Raw genomic sequence first — 17,649 nt, 5'->3', positions numbered from 1 at the left:
CGTGCTGTGATTCATGGGGTCGCAAAGAGTCGGACATGACTGAGCGACTGAACTGAACTGAACTGAACTGAAAGTCTAAATGCAACTTCATGAAAAGACCTTGGCAATTTGTAGCCATCACTTTAGGGTGATTAGGTAGCATCTCATTGTGACATCCCCAAATGTCAAAATCTATAAGCTTTTCCTCTTGGATCTTTTCTCCCCAAAAAGGATTCTTCAATTTTTACATGTGATGGAAGCCTTCACAAGAAAAATGAAGACCCAAAGAAGCAGTTAGGGCTGAGAGCTTATATACTTGTTAATGCTGTTGAAATCAATGCAATTACATTGTCTGTCCTTCAATAGCCTGACTGCTAGTTTTTTGGAAGCAAGTCAGAAGGAGGAATGTCTTGACAAATATAATTCAATTCACAGATTTTGACTGCATTTATTTTTATTTAGGTGCCTCCTTCCCCCAGTTGGACTTTTGACCCCCAAATCTGGAGCATCTCTGACTCAACCCCTTTAAAGAGAAAATCCAGTTTTCTTCTTTTAACTTTTTATCTTGTATTGGGATATAGTCGATTAACAATGTTGTGATAATTTCAGGTAAACAGTGAAGGGACTCAGCCATACATATACATGAATCCATTCTCCCCCAAACCCTGTTCCCATCCAGGCTGGCACATAACATTGAGCAAAGTTCCATGTGCTGTACAATAGGTCCTTGTTGATTATCTATTTTAAATATAGCAGTGTGTATATGTCCATCCCAAACTCCCCAACTATCCCTTCCCCCCAGCAATCATAATGTAGTTCTCAAAGTCTGTGAGTATTTTTCTGTTTTTACAAGTGAGTTCATTTGTATCATTTCCTTTTAGATTCCACATATAAGGGATGTCATAGGATTATTTCTCCTCCTCTGTCTGACTTATTTCACTCAATATAACACTCTCTAGGTCTATCCATGTTGCTACAAATGGCATTATTTCATTCTTTTTAATGGTTGAGTAATATTCCATTGTATATATTTACCACCACATCTTCTTTAGCCATTCCTCTGTCCATGGAGATTTAGGTTGCTTCATGTCTTGGCTGCTGTAAACAGTGCTGTGATGAACATTAGTGTGCACATATCCTTTCGGATCATGTTTTTCTCTGGATATATGCCCAGCAGTGGGGAAAATCCAGTTTTCTGCTCAGTTGGAGAATATGCATTTATGTGGAGGAGGATGAATATAATATGTAAAGATCTATTGAGATATTATTTAAGACTTCAGATTATAGTCTCTTCATTTCTGTGTAATGTGGTCTTATGGTTGCTCTGTCAATTAAGAATTAAGAGGATGGTTCTCGATGTAACTGTATCACAGACTGAATAATTTATTACTCCTCAGTCCACATATACAATCCTGAGAAAAATCCAGTGCTTATGAGACAGGTAAAGGAAAAGAGACCGAGAAGGAGTAGCCTGAGAGGAAGGAGATAAAGATACTGATTAGATGATGAGAGTGGTCAGCAGGTCAAATGCTGCTAAAAGGTCACTCAGTAAGAATAAGGACTGAGAAGAGCCCAGTGGATCATGCAAAGTGGAGGTGATATTTACCCTGGCCAGAGCAGTTTCACAATTCTTCCATCCTCAGCAGTTCCTGTGAAAGTGTAGGTTAGATCATAGCAGACTGTTCAAAACTCACCAAGGTCTTCACAATCTCTTACCTTACAGATGACAGTGTTGGACAAGTGGTTGGTCTCTCCACTTCCAGCCAGTTTTCTCCTGGGCCTCATCTCCTTCAACTTTCTCTACTCTATCAGACTCGCCTCCTTGCTCTTTCTTGATAAATCCAGGATCGCTCTTGCTGTTCAGGATAGCCTTTGCGTTAGTTGTTTGCTTTTCCAGAAATGATGCTCCCAGACTTCTTCCAAACTCACTCCCTTGCTTCCTTCAGGTCTTTGCTCAAATGTTGCCTTTTTTGAGGCCTTACTCAACACTCTATTTAAATTACATTTATTTCCACTCAAGCACTATCCCTCTTCCCAACTTTGTTTTTCTTCCTAACATTTATCACGATTGAACGTACGGTTTTACTCACTTTATTTAGTGTCTGTCTCCCCCACCTTCCCTCAAACATAAGCTAGATGAGGGAAGAGATTTTGTTCATTCACATGTCCCAAGAACTTAGAACAGTACATACAACATAATACACACTTAAATATTTGATGAATAAATTAGTGAATCGAGTAATGGTGCAAAAAAAAGGTAGATATGGAGAATATAAGTTAAAGAGAATATCTTCAATAAATCTGTCTGTAAAGAAGTGGAGAAAGATATTGTTGAACTTGAAGGGGAACATGGGGTTTAGGGAAGCTCATATGTTTTTTATTTGTTTACACTGATTTTTTTCTTTTGAAAAAATATTGATTCATGGAAGATTGGAAGGAAAGTACAGAGAGGTTCCATTTACCCCTTCACCCAGTTTCACCAATGGTTTTACTTCTCCAGCTAGGTAACTATAGTACAATATCAAAACAAGGGAGATGACATTGGTATATTGTGCATATAAGTCTATGCTACTTTTATCACATGCATATTTGTGTAACCACTACTGCACTCAGAATACAAAACTATTTCAGAACCACAAAGATTTCCCTCGTGCCACCCTTCCCACATCCCTAGTTCTTAACAAGCATGACTTTGTTCTCCATCTGTGAAATTTTTTCATTTCTAGAACATTATATAAATGAAATCATGTAGTATTAATACTTGACTCTTTAAGATTGTTTTCTCTTGCTTATCCTATTCTATTGAGATTCATCCACAGTTTGCTTACCAATAGTTCATTCCTTTTTGTTACTGAATAGTAAGTACTCCATGGTATGGATGTACCATGGGAGTTTTCAGCCATTCACCTGTTGAAGGATATTTTCATTGTTTCCAGTTTTTGTCTGTTCCAAATAAAACTGCTATGAACTTTTCTGTATGGGTTTTTATGTGAACATAAGTTTCATTTCTCTGGAATAAATCCCCAGGAATATGATTGCTGGGTTATATGACACAGTATATGATACATGAAATTAAAAGATGCTTTCTCTTTGAAAGAAAAGCTATGACAAACCTAGACAGTATGTTAAAAAGCAGAGACATCACTTTGTTAACAAAGGTCCATATAGTCAAAACTATGGTTTTTCTAGCAGTCGTGTATGAGTGTGAGAGTTGGACCATAAAGAAGGCTGAGTGCCAAAGAATTGATGCTTTTGAATTGTTGTGCTGGAGAAGACTCTTGGAAGTCCTGTGGACTGCAAGATCAAACCAGCCAATGCTAAAGGAAATCAACCCTGAATATTCATTGGAAGGACTAATGCTGAAGCTGAAGCTCCAATACTTTGGCTACCTGAAGGGATGAGCCAACTCATTGGAAAAGACCCTGATGCTGGGAAAGATTGAGGACAGGAGGAGAAGGGGGATGAAATAGTTGGATGGCATCATTGACTCAGTGGACATGAGTCTGAGCAAATTCTGGGAGATAGTGAGGGACAGGATGCCTGATGTGCTGTAGTCCATGGAGTCACAAAGAGACACGACTTAGTGATTAACAACAACAATGATACATGTATATTTTGTATTTTAAGAAATGTCAAGCTATTTTCCAGAGAAGCTGTACTGTTTTAAATTCCTCATGGTCTTTTTTTAAAGGGTGGGGCAATGTAAAGTCTGTTTAGGTTTTCTCTGGGAGGAACCAGCCACCAGGAAGGGGAAGGATGCAGAGGACAGAGCCGAGTCCAGAGGAAGCAAGTGAAAATGGAGCAAGGTAAAGAGATGCTCCTTCCACTGGAGGGTGTGACCTAGTTACCTGAAGAAGGCATGAGGTCGGATACAGGTGGCTTTATGGGTTTGATGGCTGGAACTTAATGATTTCTCTTCTCTTGGCTAAACAGTGAATGAAGGCTGGGCTGAGAGTGAAGTGCTTTGACATCAAAGGGCTTTGTGGTCACACAAGTTTGGGAAATGCTTACTAATGTGTCACACCCTAGTTATTAGCACATTGAACGTTTAGAAAAATCCTAGGGTAGAAAAGAGACCAGTCACACTCTGTGGCGTGAACAGATGAATTTATGTGGTAAAGGATTAATTTTCTTTCCACATATATTTCTAAACCCTCCTCTCATTTTGTCCACCCCGACCCCCAAAGAACAACTCTCTTCATACCAATTTGGAAAAGTCTGGAATAGAATATAGCTACGATGGGACATTGCATGTATCCCACACAATACACGGAGTTTCACCCTCTCCACTAAAGGGATACATCCAAATTTAAATATTTGTGGGATCAGAATATCATGATCAGAGTTTTAGTAAAGTCTTCTAACATGTAAACAGTATTCCAGTATAATTTAGCTTATGCACTAATTATGCCAAACTGATATTTTAAAATGAGTTAACATTCTTAGATGAGCACTTGATTTATTATAAAAGTAAAACTGTGAAACAATGGAGACAGTATAGTCTTTTTAATAAAGTCTTGATTTTAATAAACTGGATATCTGTATGGGAAAAAGTTTTGACATATACCTTATGTCAAACACAAAAATCTTTTCTAAGTAAATTTGAAAGGTAAAACAATAGAACTTGTAGGAGATAACATAGGAGACTATTTCATGAATTTGATGGTAGGCAAAGATTATTCTTAGAGTACAAAGAGCTCTAACAATAAAGGAAATGGTTGATGAATTCAATTACAGTAAAATTAAGAAATCCTGTTCAACAAAAGAACATTGAGAGAATGAAAAGGGAAACCATAGCATAGGAAAAGGCTGGTTCCAAACAGGAAAAGGAGTACGTCAAGGCTGTATATTGTCACCCTGCTTATTTAACTTCTATGCAGAGTACATCATGAGAAACGCTGGGCTGTAAGAAGCACAAGCTGGAATCAAGATTGCTGGGAGAAATATCAATAACCTCAGATATGCAGATGATACCACCCTTATGGCAGAAAGTGAAGAGGAACTAAAAAGCCTCTTGATGAAAATGAAAGAGGAGAGTGAAAAAGTTGGCTTAAAGCTCAACATTCAGAAAACGAAGATCATGGCATCTGGTCCCATCACTTCATGGGAAATAGATGGGGAAACAGTGGAAACAGTGTCAGACTTTATTTTTCTGGGCTCCAAAATCACTGCAGATGGTAACTGCAGCCATGAAATTAAAAGACGCTTACTCCTTGGAAGGAAAGTTATGACCAACCTAGATAGCAAATTGAAAAGCAGAGACATTACTTTGCCAACAAAGGTCCGTCTAGTCAAGGCTATGGTTTTTCCAGTGGTCATGTGTGGATGTGAGAATTGGACTGTGAAGAAAGCTGAGTGCCGAAGAATTGATGCTTTTGAACTGTGGTGTTGGAGAAGACTCTTGAGAGTCCCTTGGACTGCAAGGAGATCCAACCAGTCCATTCTGAAGGAGATCAGCCCTCGGATTTCTTTGGAAGGACTGATTGCTAAAGCTGAAACTCCAGTACTTTGGCCACCTCATGTGAAGAGTTGACTCATTGGAAAAGACTCTGATGCTGGGAGGGATTGGGGGCAGGAGGAGAAGGGGATGACAGAGGATGAGATGGCTGGATGGCATCACTGACTCAATGGATGTGAGTTTGAGTGAACTCCGGGAGTTGGTGATGGACAGGGAGGCCTGGTGTGCTGCGATTCATGGGGTCGCAAAGAATCGGACACGACTGAGCGACTGAACTGAACTGAACTGAACTGATGGATGTAATCAGCAAAGGATTTGTATCTAGATAAATACTGTTTTATAAACCAATTGTAGACAGTGCAAAATGAAAACGACTCTAGAACCAGACTGCCTCTAACTACTTCCTGGTGTGACTTCAGACATGTCATTCAATGCTTTTCTGCCTTCCATTTCCTCACTAAATGGGAGTAAGAGTATACCCATCTACAGTTGTTTTGAGAGTTAAATTAATCAATATAGATAAAGCACTTTGAGAAAAGTTTTGCACATTAAAAGAGCCCAACTGAAGTTAACGATTATCATGTGTCCTCTGTGTTTTCAAATAAAGGTGCAGAGAATTTAGAATTTAATGTGCTTTCATTATTAGAGTGAGTGTCATTGATGTACCTGACATGCTGAGCCATCACATTTCTTATTACACAGCAGCAGTGTATGTGTGCATGTGCACGCAAGTGAGGTGTAATGCCATTGAATGTCACCCAGCCCTTCCACAGTAAGTGGGAGGCATTCTGGCTTAACCACCAAGCACCTGCAATGATCTTGGTTGTGTTCTCCTTCACCTAATAACTGTGACAGCTTTATAATATCCTTAAAATCACAGCATTAACTGCATAATTGTGCAACTCACTGCTTCTACCAGTATTAGGACAGTTTGCTTACAAATTCATACATAATTACTGGAAAATATAAAATCTCTTACATTTCAGGCCTAACCTTTCCATGTTAAGAGTTTACATTTGTATCGATGTTTCTCTATCTTAAATAAAATGCTTTCTTCAATTTTATCATTTCCAAATGGGTGGTACTGTGAGTCACTGTTCTACTCTCTGGGTGGTAGGGAGTAAATTTCAAGACACCTCCTGCCAGAGAAACATCTTTGTTGGCTCTGATTCACTAGGCAATTTTCTCAAAGTTGTGCCCTAGCTCATCTGGGTTTCATTGGCATCAGAAGCGCTTATAAAGCCAGCACATCTCTGGAACTGTTCTAATTAACCCATCATCACTCCTTGGAGGATGGTCTTGATACTGACCAGGGTTCTTGGCCTTCCTCAATCAATAGAATGCCATGGACAGACGAGCCTGGAGGGCTATAGTCCATGGGGTCACACAGAGTTACATAAGACTGAGTAACACTTCCACTTAAAGAAATTGACTAGAGGCCAGAAAAGAAATTCAGTCAAGGTTTTATGGGAGGCCCTGCTGCCCCAGGAGGGAGCAAAAAGAAGGAAAAAGGGACATGCTCATTCCCTGGGCGCCATGGTGGGGGCCAGCTTGTTCTTTATATGGGGTGAGAATAGGCATATGTCCAGGAGTTGGGCCAGAGGGATGGCTTAAGTGGTTTGCCACCCCTTAGATGATGTTGTGTGCAGGGAGCATGTACAGTACCCTGATTTTGCTCCTGGCTCTTCAGAAGTGGTGGTTGGGTATTTTGGTCATTTGTATCTTTCTGTCCATAATTTGCCCCAACTGTTTAGGCACACAATTATTTTAGTCCTTATAGTTTCTTTGTATTTTGTTGCTGGAGGAGAGATTTGTCCAGGTGCAAGCATTGCAGCAAAGGGTCCCAGGCCCCAGTCTGTCCCAGTATGAATATGAAATATTCATTAACAACCAGGCCCACCATTCTCAAAGTGTGATTGTGGTTCATGTTTGGAAAATTCACCTGGGGTACTTGTTAAAAACATAGATTTCCAAGTCCCATCCCAGACCCTCAGAATCAGAGCCTCTGGGAATATCAAAAGTTTACGTTTCTAAAAAAAGCTTTCTAAGTGAGTCTAAAATTTGAGAACTATCAAAATGTATTTCCCTGAGTCCCATAGAATCTGGTTCTAAAATTAGAAAATTAACACCCAACAGCTTGAGTAGGATACAGCAAAATACAAGTTATGAAAATGGAGGCTGGTTGAATCCAGGTAAGGATTAAATTCAAGGAAGAGTGTTTTGCCTATGTTCTCCTCTAGGACTTTTATAGTTTCTGGTCTTACGTTTAGATCTTTAATCCATTTTGAGTTTATTCTTGTGTATGGTGTTAGAAAGTGTTCTAGTTTCATTCTTTTACAAGTGGTTGACCAGATTTCCCAGCACCACTTGTTAAAGAGATTGTCTTTAATCCATTGTATATTCTTGCCTCCTTTGTCAAAGATAAGGTGTCCATATGTGCGTGGATTTATCTCTGGGCTTTCTATTTTGTTCCATTGATCTATATTTCTGTCTTTGTGCCAGTACCATACTGTCTTGATAATTGTGGCTTTGTAGTAGAGCCTGAAGTCAGGTAGGTTGATTCCTCCAGTTCCATTCTTCTTTCTCAAGATCGCTTTGGCTATTCGAGGTTTTTTGTATTTCCATACAAATTGTGAAATTATTTGTTCTAGCTCTGTGAAGAATACTGTTGGTAGCTTGATAGGGATTGCGTTGAATCTATAAATTGCTTTGGATAGTATACTCATTTTCACTATATTGATTCTTCCAATCCATGAACATGGTATATTTCTCCATCTATTAGTGTCCTCTTTGATTTCTTTCACCAGTGTTTTATAGTTTTCTATGTATAGGTCTTTAGTTTCTTTAGGTAGATATATTCCTAAGTATTTTATTCTTTCCATTGCAATGGTGAATGGAATTGTTTCCTTTATTTCTCTTTCTGTTTTCTCATTATTAGTGTATAGGAATGCAAGGGATTTCTGTGTGTTGATTTTATATCCTGCAACTTTACTATAGTCATTGATTAGTTCTAGTAATTTTCTGGTGGAGTCTTTAGGGTTTTCTATGTAGAGGATCATGTCATCTGCAAATAGTGAGAGTTTTACTTCTTCTTTTCCAATTTGGATTCCTTTTATTTCTTTTTCTGCTCTGATTGCTGTGGCCAAAACTTCCAAAACTATGTTGAATAGTAATGGTGAAAGTGGGCACCCTTGTCTTGTTCCTGACTTTAGAGGAAATGCTTTCAATTTTTCACCATTGAGGATAATGTTTGCTGTGGGTTTGTCATATATAGCTTTTACTATGTTGAGGTATATTCCTTCTATTCCTGCTTTCTGGAGAGTTCTTATCATAAATGGATGTTGAATTTTGTCAAAGGCTTTCTCTGCATCTATTGAGATGATCATATGGCTTTTATTTTTCAATTTGTTAATGTGGTGTTTTACATTGATTGATTTGCAGATATTGAAGAATCCTTGCATCCCTGGGATAAAGCCCACTTGGTCATGGTGTATGATCTTTTTAATGTGTTGTTGGATTCTGATTGCTAGAATTTTGTTAAGGATTTTTGCATCTATGTTCATCAGTGATATTGGCCTGTAATTTTCTTTTTTTGTGGGATCTTTGTCAGGTTTTGGTATTAGGGTGATGGTGGCCTCATAGAATGAGTTTGGAAGTTTACCTTCCTCTGCAATTTTCTGGAAGAGTTTGAGCAGGATAGGTGTTAGCTCTTCTCTAAATTTTTGGTAGAATTCAGCTGTGAAGCCATTTGGACCTGGGCTTTTGTTTGTTGGAAGATTTTTGATTACAGTTTCAATTTCCGTGCTTGTGATGGGTCTGTTAAGATTTTCTATTTCTTCCTGGTCGAGTTTTGGAAAGTTGTACTTTTCTAAGAATTTGTCCATTTCTTCCCTGTTGTCCATTTTATTGGCATATAATTGCTGATAGTAGTCTCTTATGATCCTTTGTATTTCTGTGTTGTCTGTTGTGATCTCTCCATTTTCGTTTCTAATTTTATTGATTTGATTTTTCTCCCTTTGTTTCTTAATGAGTCTGGCTAATGGTTTGTCAATTTTATTTATCCTTTCAAAGAACCAGCTTTTGGTTTTGTTGATTTTTGCTATGGTCTCTTTTGTTTCTTTTGCATTTATTTCTGCTCTAATTTTTAAGATTTCTTTCCTTCTACTAACCCTGGGGTTCTTCATTTCTTCCTTTTCTAGTTGCTTTAGGTGTAGAGTTAGGTTATTTATTTGACTTTTTTCTTGTTTCTTGAGGTGTGCCTGTATTGCTATGAACTTTCCCCTTAGGACTGCTTTTACCGTGTCCCACAGGTTTTGGGTTGTTGTGTTTTCATTTTCATTCGTTTCTATGCAAATTTTGATTTATTTTTTGATTTATTCTGTGATTTGTTGATTATTCAGCAGCGTGTTGTTCAGCCTCCATATGTTGGAATTTTTAATAGTTTTTCTCCTGTAATTGAGATCTAATCTTACTGCATTGTGGTCAGAAAAGATGCTTGGAATGATTTCTATTTTTTTGAATTTACCAAGGCTAGGTTTATGGCCCAAAACACTCTCTGACATACATCACAGCAGGATCCTCTATGACCCACCTCCCAGAATATTGGAAATAAAAGCAAAAATAAACAAATGGGACCTAATTAACCTTAAAAGCTTCTGCACATCAAAGGAAACTATTAGCAAGGTGAAAAGACAGCCTTCAGAATGGGAGAAAATAATAGCAAATGAAGCAATGGACAAACAACTAATCTCAAAAATATACAAGCAGCTCCTACAGCTCAACTCCAGAAAAATAAATGACCCAATCAAAAAATGGGCCAAAGAACTAAATAGACATTTCTCCAAAGAAGACATACAGATGGCTAACAAACACATGAAAAGATGCTCAACATCACTCATTATCAGAGAAATGCAAATCAAAACCACTATGAGGTACCATTTCACACCAGTCAGAATGGCTGCGATCCAAAAGTCTACAAATAATAAATGCTGGAGAGGGTGTGGAGAAAAGGGAACCCTCTTACACTGTTGGTGGGAATGCAAACTAGTACAGCCACTATGGAGAACAGTGTGGAGATTCCTTAAAAAACTGGAAATGGAACTGCCCTATGATCCAGCAATCCCACTGCTGGGCATACACACTGAGGAAACCAGAAGGGAAAGAGACACGTGTACCCCAATGTTCATCGCAGCACTGTTTATAATAGTGCTGGAAGCAACCTAGATGTCCATCAGCAGATGAATGGATAAGAAAGCAGTGGTACATATACACAATGGAGTATTACTCAGCCATTAAAAAGAATACATTTGAATCAGTTCTAATGAGGTGGATGAAACTGGAGCCTATTATACAGAGTGAAGTAAGCCAGAAGGAAAAACACCAATACAGTATATTAACGCATATATATGGAATTTAGAAAGAGGGTAACAATAACCCTGTGTACGAGACAGCAGTATAGAACAGTCTTATGGACTCTGTGGGAGAGGGAGAGGGTGGGAAGATCTGGGAGAATGGCATTGAAACATGTAAAATATCATGTATGAAACGAGATGCCAGTCCAGGTTCGATGCACGATACTGGATGCTTGGGGCTGGTGCACTGGGACGACCCAGAGGGATGGTATGGGGAGGGAGGAGGGAGGAGGGTTCAGGATGGGGAACACATGTATACCTGTGGCGGATTCATTTTGATATTTGGCAAAACTAATACAATTATGTAAAGTTTAAAAATAAAATAAAATTTAAAAATAAATAAATAAATAAATTCAAGGAAGAAAGGATGTGTGAAGAGGGTGGAGGAATGCCCAGAACACTGTGAGTCCTGCACTTGTAGTCATAATTTTCTTGGAGCTGAGTGAGTATTTTACCTTTTTCTCTGAGAAGTGAGTTACTAAAAAAAAAAAAAAAAAAAAAAAGATTTATTTAATCATTATCAATTCAAACAAAGAATAAAAATATAACTGTTTCTATATCTCAAGCACTATTTAAGATCTGAGTACTCTTATCTTTTGGCAATGTTTGATAAATCTATAGATTCAGATATCTCTGTGCTTACATCTGAAGCCCCAGGCTGAAGGTCCTTCTAAACTTATTAGTTAACAAGTCTGTCTTGGTCGTGGGCTTCCCTGATACCTCAGTTAGTAAAGAATCTGCCTGCAATGAGGGAGACCTGGATTCGATCCTGGGTTGGGAAGATCCCCTGGAGAAGGGAAAGGCTACCCACTCCAGTATTCTGTCCTGGAGAATTCCATGGACTGTATAGTCCATGGGGTTGCAAAGAGTCGGACACGACTGAAAGACTCACTTCACTTCACCTTGGTAATGCTTTTTTCCGTTCATTCACCACTCACTCGTCTAACTATGGGTTAGGGGCTCTAGAAGACCAACTTCAAATACATAGAATTACTGGGGCTGGGAACGTAAACTTAAAATGCAGTATGTGATTCAATGGTTCTTGGGTGAGACCCCAAATTCTGCATTTCTAACATGTTCTTAGTGATGCTGATGATGCTGGTCCATGGATAACATTGATAACAGCATTGCTTGTTTAAGAAGCCCTGATTTCTTTTTGGCCTCCAGAAAGACTTTTCTAGACTCTCTGGTCCCTGGATATATCTGACCTGTGCTACTGGTAGAGGCAGGTGAAGCCTCCATACTGGCAACGCAGTATTGGACTTTGTTCTCAGAAGTTCCTGACGTGAATGCTGTGTCGCCTGCTTGTGAATGATAAAGATCCTCTCCCTTTCATACTTAATCCAGGTCTCAACTATGAATCTCTCCAACCAGATAGTTCTTTCTCTGGGAGAATAAATTTGGAATTCTGGCCTGTCTGCCCCCATACATCTCCTGAACTGTTGATAACAACCATAACTACCTTTAAACATCTTTTAAATCTTCAATGGCTCAGTGGTGTCTGAATCCCACAGTAGTTGCTTTTCTTTATTTTCCATTTTTTAAAACAATTATAATTGACAGACAATATCATAGTGGCCCTTCTCTTTCCTCAGTGAGTCTGGCTAAAGATTTGTCAGTTTTGTCAGTCTTTTCAAAGAGCCAATTCTTTGATTCATTGCTCTTTAAAAAAAAATGTTTTTAAAGTTTCAATTTTATCTCCTTGGAGAATAATCTTCCTTTGTAATATAAGTGACAGGCCTGAGAAATGCTGTGAGGTGCATTTTTTTGTTTGTTTTTATTGTGAGGGTCTTTAGTGAATAAGAACTCTCATTTCTTTGTTCAACAGCCTGTTCATCTTTATATACTTCCAGAGACAAATTGTTCCCAGTAGTTAAGTAGTTTCAAATAAACTTTTTTCTCTAATAAAATATCACAGACCTAAGTGTATTATTAAAGTTGTCAATGTGTCAACTGTATACCATTCACAATTTTTCCAATTGCAAAATGATTTTTTTGAAAAGCAGTTTAATTCCAATTTGGTTTCCGCAATTTGGATTAAAGTTCTTTACCATTTAGACACTATGTTTTCTGTGGGCTCCACAAGTTGATTCTAAACTATCAGCTAGGAAACTAAGAACAAACGTGCACATGTGTGCACAGACACAGACACACACATACACACACACACTCAGGAATCCATCTTCTTCTTCTTTTTCTCCATCAATAAATTTCGATGTGGTGATTTTGACTATCAGCCAGCTTTGGAAACTATTGAGATGGTTTCTTGTCCATCTATATACCTAACTTATCCGTCCATTAATTATCCTCTTTTCCTTACTCTAAAAAAGATTTAAGGTACTGTCTTAATTAAATATAGTCACTTAGGAAAGTAACCATTTAAGAAAATAAATAAAAAGATCAATAATGTAATAGTTAATCATCTTCTTTCCCATAGTTTTATGTTTTCTAAATTTTCTTGCCATGTATTAGTACAATTATAATTTTTAAAAAGACTGAATTTTTTATGGATTAAAAAATTTAATGGAGTTTCTTATGAGGGTTGCCCTACTTATATACTATTTCATACTTAGTGAGTTATCAGTTAACCAAGTATTTTTATTTTTAGGACTGTCTGTTCTCCCAGAGGGCTAGAAAAGAAAACTTTCACACCTATTACTTTATAGATTTCTGGTAAGATGGAAGACCTCTGAAATTCTACCAGTTTCTGTTCTTTGGGGTTCTGCAACAGCCTCTGGAGGAATGATGCATATTATCTTTATAGCCAACAACATTATATAAAACATAAAAAGGGCTTTCCTTCTTTGATTGGAATTTGAAATTGTAATCTAGCATGTTAGAATCTGTGTTAGAAGAATCATTTAAGGCTCCCTGCCCAATCAGCAGTAACACCCCAAGTATGTTAGTCACTCAGTAGCGTCCAACTCTTTGCGACCCCATGGACTGTAGCCCCCCATGCTCCCCTGTCCATGGAATTCTCCGGGCAAAAATATTAGACTGGGTTGCCATTTCCTCCTTCAGGGGATCTTCCCAACCCAGGGATCGAACCCAGGTCTCCAGAATTGCAGGCAGATTCTTTACCATCTGAGGCACCCGGGAAGCTCGAGTGAAATTTATTTATTGCAGTGGATTGCTTCCCTCTAATGGTGAAAAATAGTCATACCACTTCATTTTTAGTGTTTAGGTTCTTAGCCTCAAATAGTTTAAAAATTATTTCACACCATTGTTTGCTTTGATTACGATTATTACAATCTATGCTTTTGTGATAATATCACATGATATTGATGCCAAAACCATTAGCTCATGATTTTAACAATCAAAGCAATAACATCTAAGAAGTTATAGCTCATTACTTCTCTGATTTCTTTCTGACTCACTAAACGTTTCAAATGAAACAACTTATTTCTGATTTATAATACTTCTATTATTAAAATCTTGCAGAAATGCATGTAATTGTTACATCAGCCCTTATCACTAGATAGCATTATATATCAGTATGATTAAGTTTTTAGAAACACAAATTGCCATCATGTGGTTATAGCCTTTGGTGATAAACAGAGCAAAACGAAGGATTTGGACAGTTTACCACCAGATCCAGGATTTGATAAATAATTCATGCCTACAAAACACTTTGTCATTTTGAGGCAAATTGCTCTTAGGAAACTCAGTAAACTTTACTAAGTGAACTCAGTAAAGTTTCTAAGTCATCCTTTGATGTTCCTTTCATTTGAACTCAACAACTTTCCGAGGTAGAAGGGAAAGCATTACTATCCCATCTTTTCTTTATTTTTTTTTTTCTTTAAAGGTTGAGAAACAAGCTCCGAGAGCACACAAGATATCAGTCTCAGAAATGGGTCAAGAATCATGGTTCCCACTCTGTGAAATGTTTCTGACTCAATATTCAATGTTCAACTGTGCATTTTCCACTCATGGGCTCTCAGATGTAACTCAGCCTGAATGGCTCCTTCTTCAGGATCTCTGCTACATTTGAATGCCCTTGTCCCCACTAAAGGGGATGAAAGAGGAGGATGAGATGGTTGGATGGCATCACCGACGTGATGGACATGAGCTTGAGTAGGTTCCAGGAGTTGGTGATGGACAGGGAAGCCTGGCGTGCTGCAGTCCATGGGGTTGCAAAGAGTCAGACACAACTGAGCGACTGAACTGAACTGTCCCCACAAGTCTCATCATATGAGAAATCTAGCAGGTCTTCTAGCCTCTTCCTTCTCTGTCTCCACTTGTCATCAACAAGTCTTGCTGAGTTTTCTGACCATCGTCCACCTCTTATTACCCCTTTGTATTACTGTCCTAGAGTTGCCATAGCAAAGTTCCACAGACTGCTTGGCTTAGACACCAGAAATCTATTTCTCACAGTTCTAGAGGCTAGATGTCTGAGATCAATGTGTCAGCAGGGTTAGTTTCTTCTCCTTGGCTTGTGGCCCACTATCTTCTTTCTGTTTCTCCACTTGGTCTTCTCTCTGTCTGTTTGTGTCCTAATCTCTTCTTTTAAGGACATCAGGTATATTGGATTAGTGAATGTGTGTGTGCTAAGTAAGTGACTTCAGCCATGTCAGACTCTTTGTGACTCTATGGACTGTAGCCTGCCAGGCTCCTCTGGCCATGGGATTCTCCAGGCAAGAATACTGGAATGCCAGGCCCTCCTCCAGGGGATCTTCCCGACCCAGGGATCAAACCTGTGTCTCCTGCGTTGCAGGCACCTGGGAAGCCCAATGAAGATTAGGGGCCACCCTAATGACCTCATTTTAACTTAATTACCTCCTTAAAGACCCATTTCCATATGCAATCACATTCTAAGATCCTGAGGGTCAGGACTTCAACCTAAGAAATTTGGGAGGGGGGCACAATTCAGCCCCTAACAACCCTGTTACTGTTCTGAACTGGCTGAGGGACGCCTCCCTTCAGCCTTACACTGTACAACACATTCCCACCTGGATGCTCTGCTCTAGTTCACCTTCCACAGAGCTCAATCCAATATACAAGTCTGATTGTGTAAGTTCCTTTGTTTCTAATCCTTCACCCGAGCCCCTATTCTTTGACCAGACAAGGGAAGACCTGGCCCTGCCTTTCTCACCTGCCTCTTCTTTCCACTCCTCTTGTCTGGCCCTCAACCTCCACTGATGCTAAAATACTTCATGACTAGGTCATGTTGCTTCATGCCTCAATGCTTTGGCTTATATTTATGCCCTCACCCAAGACCTTTTTCTTCATCTGCCTGCCTCTTGCTCATTCAAAATGTACAGAAAGTGGGAGCCTCCTGGTTCCTGCGGGCTGATAAAGCTCTGGCCCTCCGAGTGACCTGCAGGCATGAGCACATCTTAGTGCTTTATGAGTAACTAAGTAGGGGAAGATCCATATCATTGACTGTGGAGACAGTTTGTTCAGGAAATGATGATTCAGGTCTGATGCCTGGAATTTGCCTCTCCAAACAGCTCTCCTTGACACAGCGGCCCTGGACCAGGTGGCTTGTATTAGCCCCTGGGCAAGTGAAGTTTCTTCATGGTTTTCCACAGACACCCCAGGTTCTTCCCATTTATGGTTGGTTATATATGTATTTCTATTTTACATACATTTTAACTTAGACTCATACCTGTGAAGTTGGTACTCATTTGTGGAGATGTCAATTTATATTACCAGGGGATGTAGCTCAGTGGTAGAGCGCATGCTTCGCATGTATGAGGCCCCGGGTTCGATCCCCGGCATCTCCAGGTGGTTCTGTTTGGGCTTCCCTGGTGGCTCAGATGGCAGGAGACCTGGGTCTCCTAATTTATATTTCCTTTTCCCCAACCCTTTCTCTTTGCACGTTCCAGCTGATCTCAGGCTCCACATCTTGAGGCTTCAGTGGGGGATCGGGACAATGTGGAACACCAGGGGGCTATCACAGTGGCTTTACTGTCCAGTGATTTTCCAGGCTGTAAATCATGCCCAATATGCCTGATCAATGAGAGAAATGGCTCTGCTTTCACATTTTAACCAACTCCCACCTTATTGTAGCAGCTCATTTAACCCCCTCTAACCTTTTAAACGGAGAAGGCAATGGCACCCCACTCCAGTACTCTTACCTGGAAAATCCCATGGACGGAGGAGCCTGGTAGGCTGCAGTCCACGGGGTCGCTAAGAGTCGGGCACGACTGAGTGACTTCACTTTCACTTTTCATTTTCATGCATTGGAGAAGGAAATAGCAACCCACTTCAGTATTCTTGCCTGGAGAATCCCAGGGACAGAGGAGCCTAGTGGGCTGCTGTCTATGGGGTCGCGCAGAGTCGGACACGACTGAAGCGATTTAGCAGCAGCAGCAGCAGCAACCTTTTAAAAATAATACCATGTAAGCACTTCCATGCCAGCAACTTTATTGGAAATGTTACCCCCACTCTGGCATGTGATTGCTAGTAATGATTTTATTTACAAACCCCACTGTCGCCCGTGTGAAGCTGTGTCAGGAACCAACTTTGCCCATCCCCCAGCCTCCTATTATAATCAAATGGAATATTTGTGTTTCATGTTCCTGGTGTGTAAACCACCCAGACAATGTCCTATTCATCTTTGTGTCCTCAGGACCCAGTGCTGGACACAGAGTAATGTGCTCTGTGCTCCCCAAACGTCTACTGCAAATAAAGTTAAAATAACCAGCTCTATAGGACAACAGGAGAGGAGTGTCCAAGTAAATATTTGGAAAGAGTTTTAGGGAGAAGCCTCTGGTAAACGAGGTGTGGACTGGAGATGAAGGTCAGATGGAACAAGATTAGTCAGGGGTTGATCATCACTGAAACTAGGCAATGGGA

At 39.5% G+C, this 17,649-nt stretch overlaps 1 long non-coding RNA gene and 1 other non-coding gene across 2 annotated transcripts; one reads left to right on the top strand and one right to left on the bottom strand.

The window, feature by feature from the left end:
- Positions 1-402: 402 nt before the first annotated feature.
- Positions 403-17,226, bottom strand: LOC139183607 (uncharacterized). Its single transcript, XR_011567114.1, has 2 exons — positions 16,929-17,226; positions 403-1,835 (listed from the first exon to the last, which is right to left on the bottom strand). It is a non-coding gene; the product is annotated as an uncharacterized lncRNA (long non-coding RNA).
- TRNAA-CGC (transfer RNA alanine (anticodon CGC)) lies at positions 16,503-16,574 on the top strand. The gene has a single exon. It is a non-coding gene; the product is annotated as a tRNA-Ala (tRNA).
- Positions 17,227-17,649: the final 423 nt, after the last annotated feature.

Source organism: Bos indicus, chromosome 6 (genome assembly GCF_029378745.1).
Source record: "Bos indicus isolate NIAB-ARS_2022 breed Sahiwal x Tharparkar chromosome 6, NIAB-ARS_B.indTharparkar_mat_pri_1.0, whole genome shotgun sequence".
In the NCBI taxonomy this organism is placed as follows: domain Eukaryota; kingdom Metazoa; phylum Chordata; class Mammalia; order Artiodactyla; family Bovidae; genus Bos; species Bos indicus.
The sequence above is the reverse complement of the archived record's forward strand: the minus strand, read 5'-3'. Positions and strand labels throughout refer to the sequence as shown.